Below are 14,452 nucleotides of genomic sequence, written 5' to 3'. Positions count from 1 at the left end.
AACATAGAGGAAGGAAAGGAAAAAGAAAATAAGATGAAATCAGAGAGGGAGACAAACCATAGTAGGCTCTTAACTCTAGGAAACAAACTGAGAGTTTCTGGAGGGGAGGGAGGTGGGGTAATTGGATGATGGGCATTAAGGAGGGCACTTGGTCTGATGAACACTGGGTATTATATGCGACTGATGAATCACCAAACTCTGTCTCTGAAACTAATTTTAAATTTAAAAATTTTTTAAAAGACATTTACAATGCAACTGCAAATGGAAACAAAAGCTGAGGTAGACCTCAGACAAAACAGACTATAAGAGAGTAAAGAAGGGCATTGCCCAATGATAAAGAAATCAATCCAAAAAGAGCATAAAACAATTGTAAATCCACCCAACACTGGAGCACCTAAATACATAAAGCAACTTTTAACAGACATAAAGAGAGAAATTGATGGTAATATAATAATAGTAGTGGACATTAACACCCTACTTACATCAGTGGAAAGATTATCCCAGGAGAAAATCAACAAGGAAACAGTGTCTTTGAATGACACATTGGACCAGATAGCCATAACAGATGTATACAGAACATTCTATCTGAAAACAACAGATTACTCATCTTTTCAAGTGCACATGGAACACTCTCCAGGATAAATCATGTGGTAGGCCACAAAACAAGCCTAAATAAAGTTTTGAAGATTTAAATTATACCTTGCATTTATTCTGAGCACAATGGTATAAAATTTGAAATCAAACACAAGAAAAAAAGAAAGACAAAAACACTTGATGACTAAATAACATAATACTAAACATCCATTAGGTCAATGGAGATATTAATGAAGAAATTTAAAAATACACTGATGAATAAAATGAAAATACAATGGTCCAAACTCTTTGTGATGAAACAAAAGCAGCTCTTAGACGGTAATATACAGTAATACAGACCTACCTCAAGACACAAGGAAAAGCTCAAACAATCTAATCTTACACCTAAAGTAACTAGAAAAAGAAGAGCAAACAAATCTCAAGACCCCAAGATAAGTAGAAGGAAGGAAATAAAGCTTAGAGCAGAAATAAATGACAAGGGACAAAAAGAAATAAAAAACAATTAAACCAAGAGTTGGTTCTTTGAAATGATAAAGTTGATAAACCCTTAGCTAGACTCATCAAGAAAAAAAGAAAAAGTACCTAAATAAATAAAATCAGAAATGAGAAAGAAGTAACAACTGACACCACAGAAATACAATAATTATAAGAGAATACTATGGAAAATTATATGCCGAAAAAATTGGACAATCTAGAAGAAACGGATAAATTCCTAGAAACATACAGTCTTCCAAAACTAAATCAGGAAAAAAATTGAAAATCTGAACAGATCAAGTACCACTAATATAATTGAATCAGTAACATAATTTTTAAGAATTCCAACAGGGGCGCCTGGGTGGCACAGTCATTAAGCATCTGCCTTCGGCTCAGGGTGTGATCCCGGCGTTCTGGGATCGAGCCCCACATCGGGCTCCTCCGCTGGAGGCCTGCTTCTTCCTCTCCCACTCCCCCTGCTTGTGTTCCCTCTCTCGCTGGACGTTTCTGTCAAATTAATAAATAAAATCTTTAAAAAAAACAAAATAAAAATAAAAAATTCCAACAAACAAAAATCCAGGACAAGACGGCTTCACAGGTGAATTCTGCCAAACATTTAAAGAGTTAATACCTAGTCTCCTCAAAGTATTCCACAAAAATATAAGAGGAAGGAAAGCTTCCAGATACATTCTACAAGGTCAGTATTACCCTGATACAAAAACAGACAAAGACACCACATAAAAAGAAAAGTACAAACTGAGGGCTTCAGAGGGGAGGGGGGTGGGGGAATGGGATAGACTGGTGATGGGTAACAAGGAAGGCACATATTGCATGGTGCACTGGGTGTTATAAACAACTAATGAATCATCGAACTTTACATAGAAAACCAAGGATGTACTGTATGGTGACTAACATAATATAATAAAAAAATTATTATAAAAAAAAAAGAAAAGAAAAGTACAGGCCAAAATACCTAATAAGATAGGTGAAAAAATCCTCACCACAATATTACCAAACTGCATTCAACAATACATTAAAAGGATATTCACCACAATCAAGTGGAATTTATTCTAGAGATACAAGGATGGTTCAATATTTGCATACCAAAGTGATATAACACAACAACAAAACGAAGGATGAAAACCATATAATCATCTCAATAGATACAGAAAAAGCAGTTAACAAAATTCAACATCCATACATTTAAACACTCAACAAATGGATATAAGGGAAATATGCCTTAACATAATAAAGCCCGTATGTAAAAAAAAACCCACGGTTAACATCTTAGTGGTAAAAACTGAGTTTTTTCCCTCTAAGATCAGGAACAAGATAAAGATGTCCACTCTCACCACTACGCAAGATAGTACAGTAAGTCCTAGCCAGAGCACCAGACAAGAAAAACAAAAGCAATCTGTTTTATTTTTTTTTTAGAGTTCATAATTTTTTATTGCAAATTGCATGCGTGGAAATAACACATTCCAGTGTTGGCCACGTGTCATAGACCCATTAAGACAATAAAGAATTAAGATTTACATCAATGATTAATTAAGATAGAACAGTCAACGAAAAGCAATCTCTGTTAGTAAAGAAGTTAATCTGCAGCATTTTGCAGACAACATGATACTATATATAGGAAATCCTAAAGGCTCCATCAACAAACTACTAGAAGTAATAAATAAATTCAGTAGATTTGCAGGATACATAATTAATATATGGAAATCAGTAGTATTTCTATACACTATTAATGAAGTGGCAGAAAGATAAATTAAGAAAACAAGTATATTTACAATTCAACCAAAAAGAATAAAAATACCTAAGAATAAACTTAACCAAGGAGATAAAAGACCTGTGCTCTAAAACCTATAAAATGTTGATAACAGAAACTGAAGATGAACAAATGGAAAGATAGTCCATGCACATGGATTGGAAGAATCAATATCGTTAAAATGTCCATACTATCCAAAGTCATCTACCGATTTATTGTAATGCCTATTAAAATACCTACATTTTTCGCATAACTAGAACAAATAATCCTAAAACTTGTATGGGACTACAAAAGACACTGAATAGACAAAGCAGTCCTAAGAACAAAGGACAAACCTGGAGGCCTTACAAGTCCAGATTTCAAGATATACTACAAAGCTGTAGTAATCAAAACAGTATGGCACTGGCACAAAAAAAGACATAGATAAAGAACAGAAACTCCAAATGGATGAAAGACCTCAATGTGAGACAGGAATCCATCAAAATCCTAGAGGAGAACATAGGCAGCAACCTCTATGACATTGGCCACAGCAACTTTCTTCATGACACATCTCCAAAGGCAAGAGAAACTAAAGAAAAAATGAACTTGTGGGACTTCAAGATAAAAAGCTTCTGCACAGCCAAGGAAACAGCCAAAAAAACTAAGAGGCAGCCCACGGAATGGGAGAAGATATTTGCAAATGACACTACAGATAAAAGACTGGTATCCAAGATCTACAAAGGACTTCTCAAACTCAATACACAAGAAACAAATAAATCAAAAAATGGGCAGAAGATATGAACAGACACTTTTCCAATGAAGACTTACAAATGGCTAACAGACACATGAAAAAATGTTCAAAATCATTAGCCATCAGGGAAATTCAAATCAAAACCACACTAAGATACCACCTTACACCAGTTAGAATGGCAAAAATGGACAAGGCAAGAAACAACAATTGTTGGAGAGGATGTGGAGAAAGGGGATCCCTCCTACACTGTTGGTGGGAATGCAAGTTGGTACAGCCACTCTGGGAAACAGTGTGGAAGTCCCTTAAAAAGTTAAAAATGGAGCTACCCTATGACCCAGCCATTGCATTTTTTTTGTATTTACCCCAAAGATACAGACGTAGTGAAGAGAAGGGCCATATGCACCCCAATGTTCATAGCAGCATTGTGCACAATAGCTAAATCATGGAAGGAGCCGAAATGCCCTTCAACAGATGACTGGATTAAGAAGATGTGGTCCATATATACAATGGAATATTACTCAGCCATCAAAAAGAACGATTTCTCAACATTTACTGCAACATGGATGGAATTGGAGGAGATAATGCTAAGTGAAATAAGCCAAGCAGAGAAAGACAATTATCATATGGTTTCACTCAGTTATGGAACATAAGTAGGAAGATCGGTAGGAGAAGAAAGGGAAGAAGAAAGGGGGTGGTAAACAGAAGGGGGAATGAACCATGAGAGACTATGGACTCTGGGAAACAAACTGAGGGCTTCAGAGGGGAAGGGGGTGGGGGAATGGGATAGGCTGGTGATGGGTATTAAGGAGGGCACGTATTGCATGGGGCAGTGGGTGTTATATGCAAGTAATGAATCATGGAACTTTACATCAAAAACTAGGGATGTACTGTATGGTGACTAACATAATAAATATTATTATTTAAAAAAAGAGAGCCCAGAAATAAACCCATGCTTATATAGTTAATCTATGACAAACAAGGCAAGATTATACAACAGGGAAAAGATAGTCTCGGGCACCTGTGTGGCTCAGTTTGTTAAGCGTAAGAGTCTTGGGATCAAGTCCCACATCTGTCTCCCTGCTCAGTGGGGAGTCATCTTCTCCCTCTGCACTCCCCCCCTACTCATTCTCATTCTCTCTTTCTCTTCTCTCTCTCTCTTTTTATCTAAGTAAATAAATAAAATCTTTTAAAAAAAAGCTTCAAAAAAACGGTACTGGGAACACTGCACAACTGCATTGTAAAAGAATGAAACTGTACTATTTTCTAATGCCATGTATAAAAAAAACTCAAAATGGGTTAAACACCTATATGTGAGGCTAGAAACCATAAATATCCTAGAAGATAGCGCAGGCGTCAATTTTTATGATATCAGCTGGAACAACATTTTTCTAGATATGTCTCCTAAAGTCAGGGAAACAAGAGCAAAAATAAACTGGGACTACATCAAAATAAAAACTTTTGCACAGCAAAAAAAAAAAAAATCAACAAAATAAAAAGGCAGCCTTCACCAATGAAACTAATACTTGGATATGATATATTTGATAAAGGATTAATATCCAAAATATATAAAGAACTTCACACAATTCAACACCAAAAATCCAATTTGATTAAAAAAAAGACAGAGGACCATTTTGCAAAAGAACTCATACATTTTTTCCAAGGACATTTTTCCAAAGAAGACATACAGATGGCCAACAGACACAAAAAAGATGCTTAAAATCACTAATAATCAGTGAAATTCAAGTCAAAACCATAGTGAGGTATCATCTCACACCTGTTAGAATGGCTAAAATTAAAAAAAAAAAGTTTTGTTAAGAATGTGGAGAACAGGGAACCCTCATTCACTGTTGGTGGGAATTCAAAGTGGTACACCCTTGGTGGAAACACCTTATGGAGGTTCTTCAATAAGTTCTAGAAATACCATATGATGCCATAGTTCCACTGCTGGGCCCAAAGAAAACAAAAACACTAATTTGAAAATATATATGCACTCCTACGTTTATGGAAGCATTATTTACAATAACGAAGATATAAAGCATTATTTACAATAGCTAAGATATGGCAGTAACCTGGGTGTCCATCAGTAGACAGATAAGAAAGATGTGGTACACATACACATACACACACACACAATGGAATATAACAGCCATAAAAAAGGGTGAAATCTTGCCATTTGCAACATGCATGAACCTAGAGGGTACTATGCAAAGTGAAATAAGCCAGGCTGAGAAAGACAAATACCATAGGATTTCATTCATGTGGAATCAAAAAAAAAAAAAAAACAAGGAATAAACAAAAGCAGAATCAGACCTACAGATACAGAGAACCAACTGATGTTTGCCACAGAGGAGGGGGATGAGGAGGTGGGAAAAATGGGTGAAGGGGAGAGGGAGATACAGACTTCCAGTTATGGAATGTGTAAGTCACAGGAATAAAAGGCACAGCATAAAGCATGTAGTCAATGTAATACTGTTAAGGTGACAGACACAGGTATACCTGTGGTGAGCACAGCATTAACTTGTCAAATTACAGTATCGTACATCTGAAACTAATGCAAGATTGTGTTTCAACTATACTCAAAAATTACAGTATTGTACATCTGAAACTAATGCAAGATTGTGTTTCAACTATACTCAAAAAATTATTTAGAAACAATAAGCAGAAACTCAAAGCAAAGAATCGCCTAAGTAACTCAAACCCTAATGTATTGCTCACAAATTATATTTTTATTTCACATGGTAATTATTTTTTCTTTTCTGAGTCAGTGATTTTTGTTTGTATTCATAGTACTGAATCAGTCTTATTCTGAAAAAAGACGTTGAAATTTTGTCATCACAAAATAGAAATTCGTAAGTACATCTACTGAGCTTCTTTCTCCTTCTGATAATTTCCTTGTGTCCCCCCAGTTTCTAGCATAATGTGCAGAACTTAGGAGTCAATAAAAATAAAAAATACTTATGATGATGGTTCCAAGCCCCCAAACATTAACATTTAAGTGGGGCGTATGTCCATTTTCTAGTATCAATGAGTCCAGCCTTTCTTCCCACTCTGTCCAGCCAACCATCATCTTTTACCCGAATTAGTACAGCAGCCTCCCTACTGACCTCCCTACTTCTTTCCTTGCTCCCTATAATTTCTTCTCAGCACATGTGATGCTGTTACACATGTATTACATCATACCACTCCTTAGCCCAAACTTTCCAATGGCTTCCCATTTCCTTCAGAGGAAATAGAAGCTAAGGCCTTAAAGTGGCCCATAGTCCTACGTTACGTGACCACTCACTACCTCTTTGCTTTATTCCCTACTATTCTGCTTCCTTCTTCAAGTGATGTACACCATTTCACTTATATTTCATTGCCCAAAGCACATTATATGCCCATGCCCAACACACAATCCTACCTTGTACTTGGAAGCAGAAATCAAAATTTTAATTAAAAGCATTAATGGCTTCTACAGAGTGAAACATTTTTTATATGTTGTTCATGATTTACATTTCTCCTTAAGTGGATTGTCTATTTAGTTTGTCTATCAGGAGTTTTAAGATTTTAGCAAGACTTAGTTCATTCTTAATTGTAACCAGAGCCCTAGTAAAGCATATTTCTAACCACAGTCCCCAGTGAATTTGAAACAGCCCTCTTATACCGTACACTGAGGGACTTCTTTTTCTGATTTTCTCTTTTCTTTTTTGTAGCCCTTTTTTATAGTACAGAGACCCAATAGTGGCTTCTTTTGGTTTTCCTGCTCCTATATAGACAATTAATACCCTCCCTCATAATTTCTGGACCTCCTCCAAAAGCCCCAAGTTGCCACATTAATTTCATCCTTCCCCATCTGCCACACTTACCTCCATCTCTCAGCCAGCAGCTTATCTTTATGACTAGAGTGTTTCCTTTTGCGGATCTATCAATCCACATACTTTGTAAAGAGAGCTCCCAACACGTATCCAGGAGTTTTTTGATATAGCAATGACAGAGACGATGGTAGAATGCCTACTGCCCACTCACTCGCTGGTCTTCAGTCTCTGCATTACTTGTAAGCCCAATTTTGCTAAAGAAATAGAAAGAACGCATGCTGACAAATTCCCAATACAACATGATATTTCATTTATATTCCGAGTATTTTCCAAATGTTGTAAAAGTGCTAGCCACATAATAGGTAGTCAGTAAATCAAATCTGAATCAAATAGGAAATGGAACTATATTTTCATTGTTCATGGGATGTATGGTATTTTTATATGAATCTTTAACTGATTATCACTAATGGTTTTGGATATTCCAGAACAATCAGAAATTAAAAATAAGAATGTTAATACTTTAAGCATATATTCTTCAAATTATCTGCAATTTGTCTATCTTAACTTTTGACAAATTAACATTATTTTGGTGAACATTAAAATTGTAATAGCTTATGTAATTAAAGCAAAAACTATTATCTGCTTAAAAGTAGTAGCAGGACGGAGGAATTAATCTGCTACACAAAGTGCTTGCTTGGCTTCAGAGTATAAATCTTTTGTTACAGTTTGCTAGGATGTCTGTAATTCAGAGACTTGGTTATTTTCTAAGGAAATGTTAAAGGAGAATAGAACACTCTGATCTTCACATGAGTTCTTTTTATTCTTATGGTCCCCCATACAGTGGATGCACATGTTACCCAGGTATTAGCCATTAGAACAAAGAGAAGATTGTATATGCTCAAAATTATCCCTTGAAAATCGTTTGGTTCTCCAGTGAAGAGGTTAGAAGACTCCTGATAGTGGGGGAAGGAGTTTAAAAAAGAATTTCAACAATCTTTTTCACAACCTAGGGGTCCTTGCAGCCGAAAGGAGCAGCAGTATTTTAAAATCCCTGTCACTTTAAAGAACTTAAGTCAACCAAGGGAAAAGATCTTTTGTCCTCCTAAATTGTTATTTGTACTTGAATCTTTTATTCCCTTGGCCGAGCAGGTATTGTTGAATTACATATGATGCAGCTCTACTATAGATTCTTCAAAAGACTTATGAGTGTAATTATATGCAATACTAATAACTTTATTATTTATTTAAACTTCTAAAAACCTGCATAATGAAAAATCATAGAAAAGTCTATAAACTGTAAATTAAATGCAAGTCTGGGATCCATAGAATTATGGCATTTTATTTCATACTTCAATGATTTATTAAAGGTCCAACTTTTAAAAGAATATAGAATTCCTTTTCAGAAGCAGTCAGTGGGAACATTAATAGGAGCACATAAGAGGCACTTAAACAAATATTAGTCAGTGATTGTGATTTATACAGACTGAATATTTAAAAGCATCAAGAGTCATACTTCAGCCAAAATGTTCCATATTTCGCATTTTTAACTTATGGCATTACCAAGAGCAGTGAAGCTAGGAATGTTCTCCAAGTTTTCTAACTTCTCTTTGCAACAAAGATTCTGGGCTATAGTAATTCCTTCTGTGATGTGGCTATTTACACATTTTCTGTGTGTTCAAAGGGCAACCCTACTGAAATCTGCCTAGGGTTCTGAACAAGAAAAGCTTCCAAGATATCACAGTTTTAACATTAAAATTGTTTAGTTTGAGGAAATAAAGATAACAAAAACCTGACTGCTGTATTTTTAATGCTACCATTCCTATATTTTCTGGTTACGTGAGAGTTCTCTAGATTTTATTCACCATGATTAGCAATATTAATAGCAAAGTAGAGAAAAATCATTAAGTGGAATTTTTTTTCTAGCAGTTATTCCTCTAGAAATACATATACAAATCTAAAAGGGTAACACCCATCCTCAATGTATTACTTTACTTTTTGCTTTAGTGAGAAAATACTTGCAGTATAACTGTGTTAAAAAACATTTTTCTTTGAAGATGTAATGTGTTGCAGAAGGTTGAGATTCTGAAATGACGATGAAATTCAGTTCTCATTGCACCAACATGGGTATGTTGATTATTGGGTTAACTGTGTACTGACCCCAAAAAATAAATTTAAAAAAAAATAGATACTAGATAACTTCTTCTTTTCCTCAAGTTTGACTCTTCTAGGTGGAGGTATTTTAGAAATCTGATAAATCAAAAGTGTTGATTAATTGTGATCTAGTATTAGAGAAAAAAGCTATTATTTTCCTTAAAACAGATCCACAAGGGAATGCACAATCAATCAATGAGAGTAATTGATGTCAGTGGATTACTTAAGAGTTTCTCATAGTGAGATCAGCCCTACTAATGAAGACCTGGGTTCCTTTTTTTTCCCCAGTCACTGAATTCTCATAATGATTTATTTATTGAGGGCATACTATAGGACAAGCATTTTACTAGATACTGTATTTACGCTTATTGTTTCATTTTGTAATTACAGTATCATAATCTCTATTTTATTGATGTGAATTAATTCCAGTATAGTTAACATGCAGTGTTATATTAGTTTCAGGTGTACGATATAGTGATTCAACAATTCCATGTATTACTCAGTGCTCATCAAGATAAGTGTACTCTTGGGGTGCCTGAATGGCTCACTTGGTTAAGTGGCCAACTCTTTGGGCGCAGGTCCTGGAATCCGGCCTCGCACTGGGCTCCACACAGCAGGGAGTCTGCTTGAGGATTCTCTCTCCCTCTCCCATTGCCTCTCCTCCCACTTATGCACACTTTCTCTCTAAAATGAATTATCTTTAAAAAAAAAAAAAAAAGATAAGTGTATTCTTTTTTTTTTTTTTTAAAGATTTTATTTATTTGACAGAGATAGAGACAGCCAGCGAGAGAGGGAACACAAGCAGGGGGAGTGGGAGAGGAAGAAACAGGCTCATAGCGGAGGAGCCTGATGTGGGGCCCGATCCCATAACGCCAGGATCACGCCCTGAGCCGAAGGCAGACGCTTTAACCGATGTGCCACCCAGGCGCCCCAAGATAAGTGTATTCTTAATCCCCTTGACCTATTTCCCCCATTCCCCAAACCCACAGTCTCTCAGGTAGCCATCTGTTTGTTCTCTATAGTTAAGAGTCTCTTTTTTTGGTTTGACTGTTTTTTTCCCCTTTGTTCATTTGTTTTGTTTCTTGAATTCCACATATTAGTTGCTTTCATAATTTGGCTATTGTAAATAATGCTGCAATAAACATAGGGGTAAATATATCCTTTAAAATTAATGTTTTCACATTCATTGGATAAATAAACCAGTAGTGGGATTTCTGAATCATATGGTAATTCTCTTTTTGAGGAATCTCCATACTGCTTTCCACAGTGACTGTATTCCCACCAACAGTGCACAAAGGTTCCTTTTTTCTCTATATCCCCACACACTTGTTTCTTGTGTTTTTTATTTTAGCCATCCTGACATGTGTGAAGTATTATCTCATTGTGGTTTTGATTTGCATTTTCCTGATGATGAGTGATTTTTTTAGCATCTTTTCATGTGTCTGTTGCCCATCTGGATGCCTTCTTTGGAGAAATGTCTGTTCATGTCTTCTGCTCATTTTTAATTGGATTATTTGTGGCTTTTTTTGGTGTTGACTTGTATAAGGTCTTTATATATTTTGGATACTAACCCTGTATCAGATATGTAATTTGCAAATATCTTCTCTCATTCTGTAGTTTGCCTTTTACTTTTGTTGATTGTTTTCTTTGGTTTGAAGAATCTTTTTACTTTGATGAAGTCCCAATAGTTTATTTTTGCTTTTGTTTCCCTTGCCTCAGGAGACATATCTAGAAAAATGTTGCTATGACTGCTGTCAGAGAAATTACCCCCTCTCTTTTAGCATGTTTATGGTTTCAGGTAGGTTCTTAATCCATTTTTAGTTTATTTTTGAGTATGGTATAAGAAAGTGGTCCAGCGTCATTCTTTTGCATGTAGCTGTGCAGTTTTTCCGACACCATTTGTTGAAACAGACTATTTTTTCCCAATGCATATCCTTACCTACTTTGTCAAATATTAATTGATCATATAATTATGGGTTTATTTCAGGCCTATTCTGTTACATTGATCTATTCTATGCCAGTACCATACTGTTTTGATTACTATAGCCCTGTGATATATCTTGAAATCTGGGATTGTAATACCTCCAGTTTTGTTTTTCTTTTTAAAGATTGTTTTGGCTATTAAGGGTCTTTTGTGATTCCATATAAATTTTAGGATTATTTGCTCTAGTTCTATGAAAAATGCTGTTGGTATTTTAAAAGGGATTACATTGCATTAAATCTGTAAAGTGCTTTGGGTAGTATGCACATTTTAACAATATTTGTTCTTGCAATCCAGATCTTTCCACTTGTTTGTGTCATCTTCAATTTCTTCCGTGTTTTATATTTTCGAGTACATGTCTTTTGCTTCTTAAGTTTATTCTTGGATATTTTATTATTTTTGATGTAGTTGTAAATGGGGTTGTTTTCTTAATTTCTCTTTCTTCTACTTCGTTATTAGTTTATACCAGTGCAATGGATTTCTGTATCCTGATTTTGTATTCTGGGACCTTATTGAATTCATTTATCTGTTCTAGCAGATTTGTTTGGGTGGAGTCTTTAGGGTTTTCTATATAGTGTCATGTCATCTGCAAATAGTGGAAGTTTTACTTCTTCCTCACTAATTTGGATGCCTTTTTTTTTTCTTGTCAGATTGCTGGAGCTAGGACTGCCAGTACAATGTTGAATAAAAGTAGTGAGAGTAGACACTCTTTCTTGTTCCGATCTTAGGGGAAAAGCTCTCAGTTTTTCACCATTATGGTGTTTGCTGTGGGGGTAGGTATGGTCTATAATATGTTGAGGTATGTTCCCTCTAAACCTACTTTGAGAGTTCTTATCGTGAATGGATGTTATATTTTGTCAAATACTTTCTCTGCATCTGTTGAAATCTTCATATGGTTTTTATCCTCTCTTATTGATGTGATGTATCAGATTGACTGTTTTACGAATATTGAACCACCCTTGTATCCCAGGAATAAATTCCACTTAATTATGGTGAATCATTTTTTGATGTCTTGTTGGATTTGATTTACTAATATTTTCTTGAGAATTTTTGCATCTTGTTCATCAAAGATAGTGGCCTGAGTTTCCCTCTCTCTCTCTCTCTCTCTCTCTCTCCGTTTTGTTTTGTACTGACTTGATCTGGTTTTATTATCAGGGTAATGCTAGACTTATAGAGTGAATTTGGAAACTTTCCTTCCTCTTCTATTTTCAGAACAGTTTAAGGAGAATAAATATTAAATCTTCTTTAAATGTTTGGTAGAATTCATCTGTGAAATTGTCTGGTTGTGCCCTTTTGCTTTGGGGGCATTTTTTGATGACTGATTCAATTTCATTGCTGGTCATCAGTCTATACAAATTTTCTATTTCTTCCTGATTCAGTTTGGGGAGGCTAAATGTTTCTAGGAATTTATCCATTTCTTCTAAGTTGTCCAATTTGTTTGCATATAGCTTTTATAATAATCTCTTATAATCCTTTGTATTTCTGTGGTTTCAATTGTTATTTCTCCTCTTTCATTCTGACTTTGTTTGAGATCTCTTTTTATATGAGTCTGGCTAGTTTATCGATTTTGTTGATCTTTCCAAACAATCAGCTCCTGGTTTCATTGATCTGTTCTCTTGTTTTTTAGTCTCTATTTCATTTATTTCTGCTCTAATCTTCATTATTTCCTTCCTTCTACTGGTTCTAGGTTTTGTTTGTTCTTTTTCTAGCTCCTTTAGGTATAAGGTTAGGTTGTTTGAGATTTTTCTTATTTCTGGAGGTAGGCCTATATTGCTATAAACTTCCATCTTAGAACAGCTTTTGCTGCATCCCAAGGATTTGGGACAATTGTTTTCATTTTCATTTGTCTTCATGTATTTTTTTATTTGCTTTTTGGTTTCTTGGTTGACCCATTCATTATTTAGTAGCATGTTAGTTAACCTCCATGTATTTGTGTTCTCTCTAAATTTTTTCTTGCGGTCAATTTCTGATTTCATAGCCTTGTGGTTGGAAATGACGCATGGTATGACTTCCATCTTTTTTAGTCTGTTGACATTTTTTTATAGCCTACTATGTTATCTATTCTGGAGACTGTTCCATATACACTTGAAAAGAATGTATATTGTGCTATTTGGGGATGGAATATTCTGAACACACCTGTGAGATCCATCTGGTACAGTATGTCATTCAAAGCCACTGTTTCCTGTCCATTGATGTAAGTGGTTGTTAGTGTCCACTACTATTATTGTATTACTATCAATTACTTCCCTATGTTTGTTATTTGGATACTCCCATGTTGGGTGCATAAATATTTACAATTGTTATATCTGCTTGTTGGATTGTTCCCTTTATGATTATGTAGTGTCCTTCTTTGTCTCTTGTTATGGTCTATTTTAAAGTCTATTTTGTCTGATAGAGGTATTCCTACCTTCGCTTCCTTTTCACCTCCATTTCCATTATAAATGCTTTTTGATCCCTTCACTTTCAATCTGTATGTATCTAAGTCTGGAATGAGTCTCTTATAGGCAGCATATAGATGGGTCTCGCTTTTTTATCCATCTGTCACCCTATGTTTTTTTACTGGAGTGTTTAGTCCATTTATAATCAAAGTAATTATTGATAGACATGTACTTCCTGTCAGTTTGTTACTTGTTTTATGGTTAGTTTTGTAGTTATCTGTTCCTTTTATCTGTTGTCCTCATCTTTCATGGTTTGCTGGCTTTATTTGGTAATATATTCAGATTCTTTACTCTTTTTTTCAATATCTAGTACTGGCTTTTGATTTGTGGCTATTATTAGGTTTATATTGTGACATCTTATGCATATAGCAGTCTATATTAAGTTGATGGTCACTTAAGCTTGAACCCATTTTTTACTCCTCTCCCCCTACACACATTTTAGCTATGTGGTGTCATACTTTACATCCTTTTATTTTGTGAACCTGATTTTTATAAATATACTTAATTTTACTGCTTTCTGCT

The 14,452-nt window shown here is 35.0% G+C and overlaps 1 long non-coding RNA gene across 2 annotated transcripts in view; it reads right to left on the bottom strand.

The window, feature by feature from the left end:
* LOC121100947 overlaps positions 1–14,452 on the bottom strand; it is a 202,619-nt gene that overhangs the window by 21,506 nt on the left and 166,661 nt on the right. For both annotated transcript variants that reach the window (XR_005832721.1, XR_005832722.1), the window contains exon 4: positions 7,412–7,614. This is a non-coding gene — a long non-coding RNA (uncharacterized LOC121100947). The remainder of the gene's footprint in view (positions 1–7,411; positions 7,615–14,452) is intronic.

The sequence above is a fragment of the Ursus maritimus genome, unplaced genomic scaffold, assembly GCF_017311325.1.
Source record: "Ursus maritimus isolate PB19 unplaced genomic scaffold, ASM1731132v1 scaffold_10, whole genome shotgun sequence".
Classification (NCBI taxonomy): domain Eukaryota; kingdom Metazoa; phylum Chordata; class Mammalia; order Carnivora; family Ursidae; genus Ursus; species Ursus maritimus.
The sequence above is the reverse complement of the archived record's forward strand: the minus strand, read 5'-3'. Positions and strand labels throughout refer to the sequence as shown.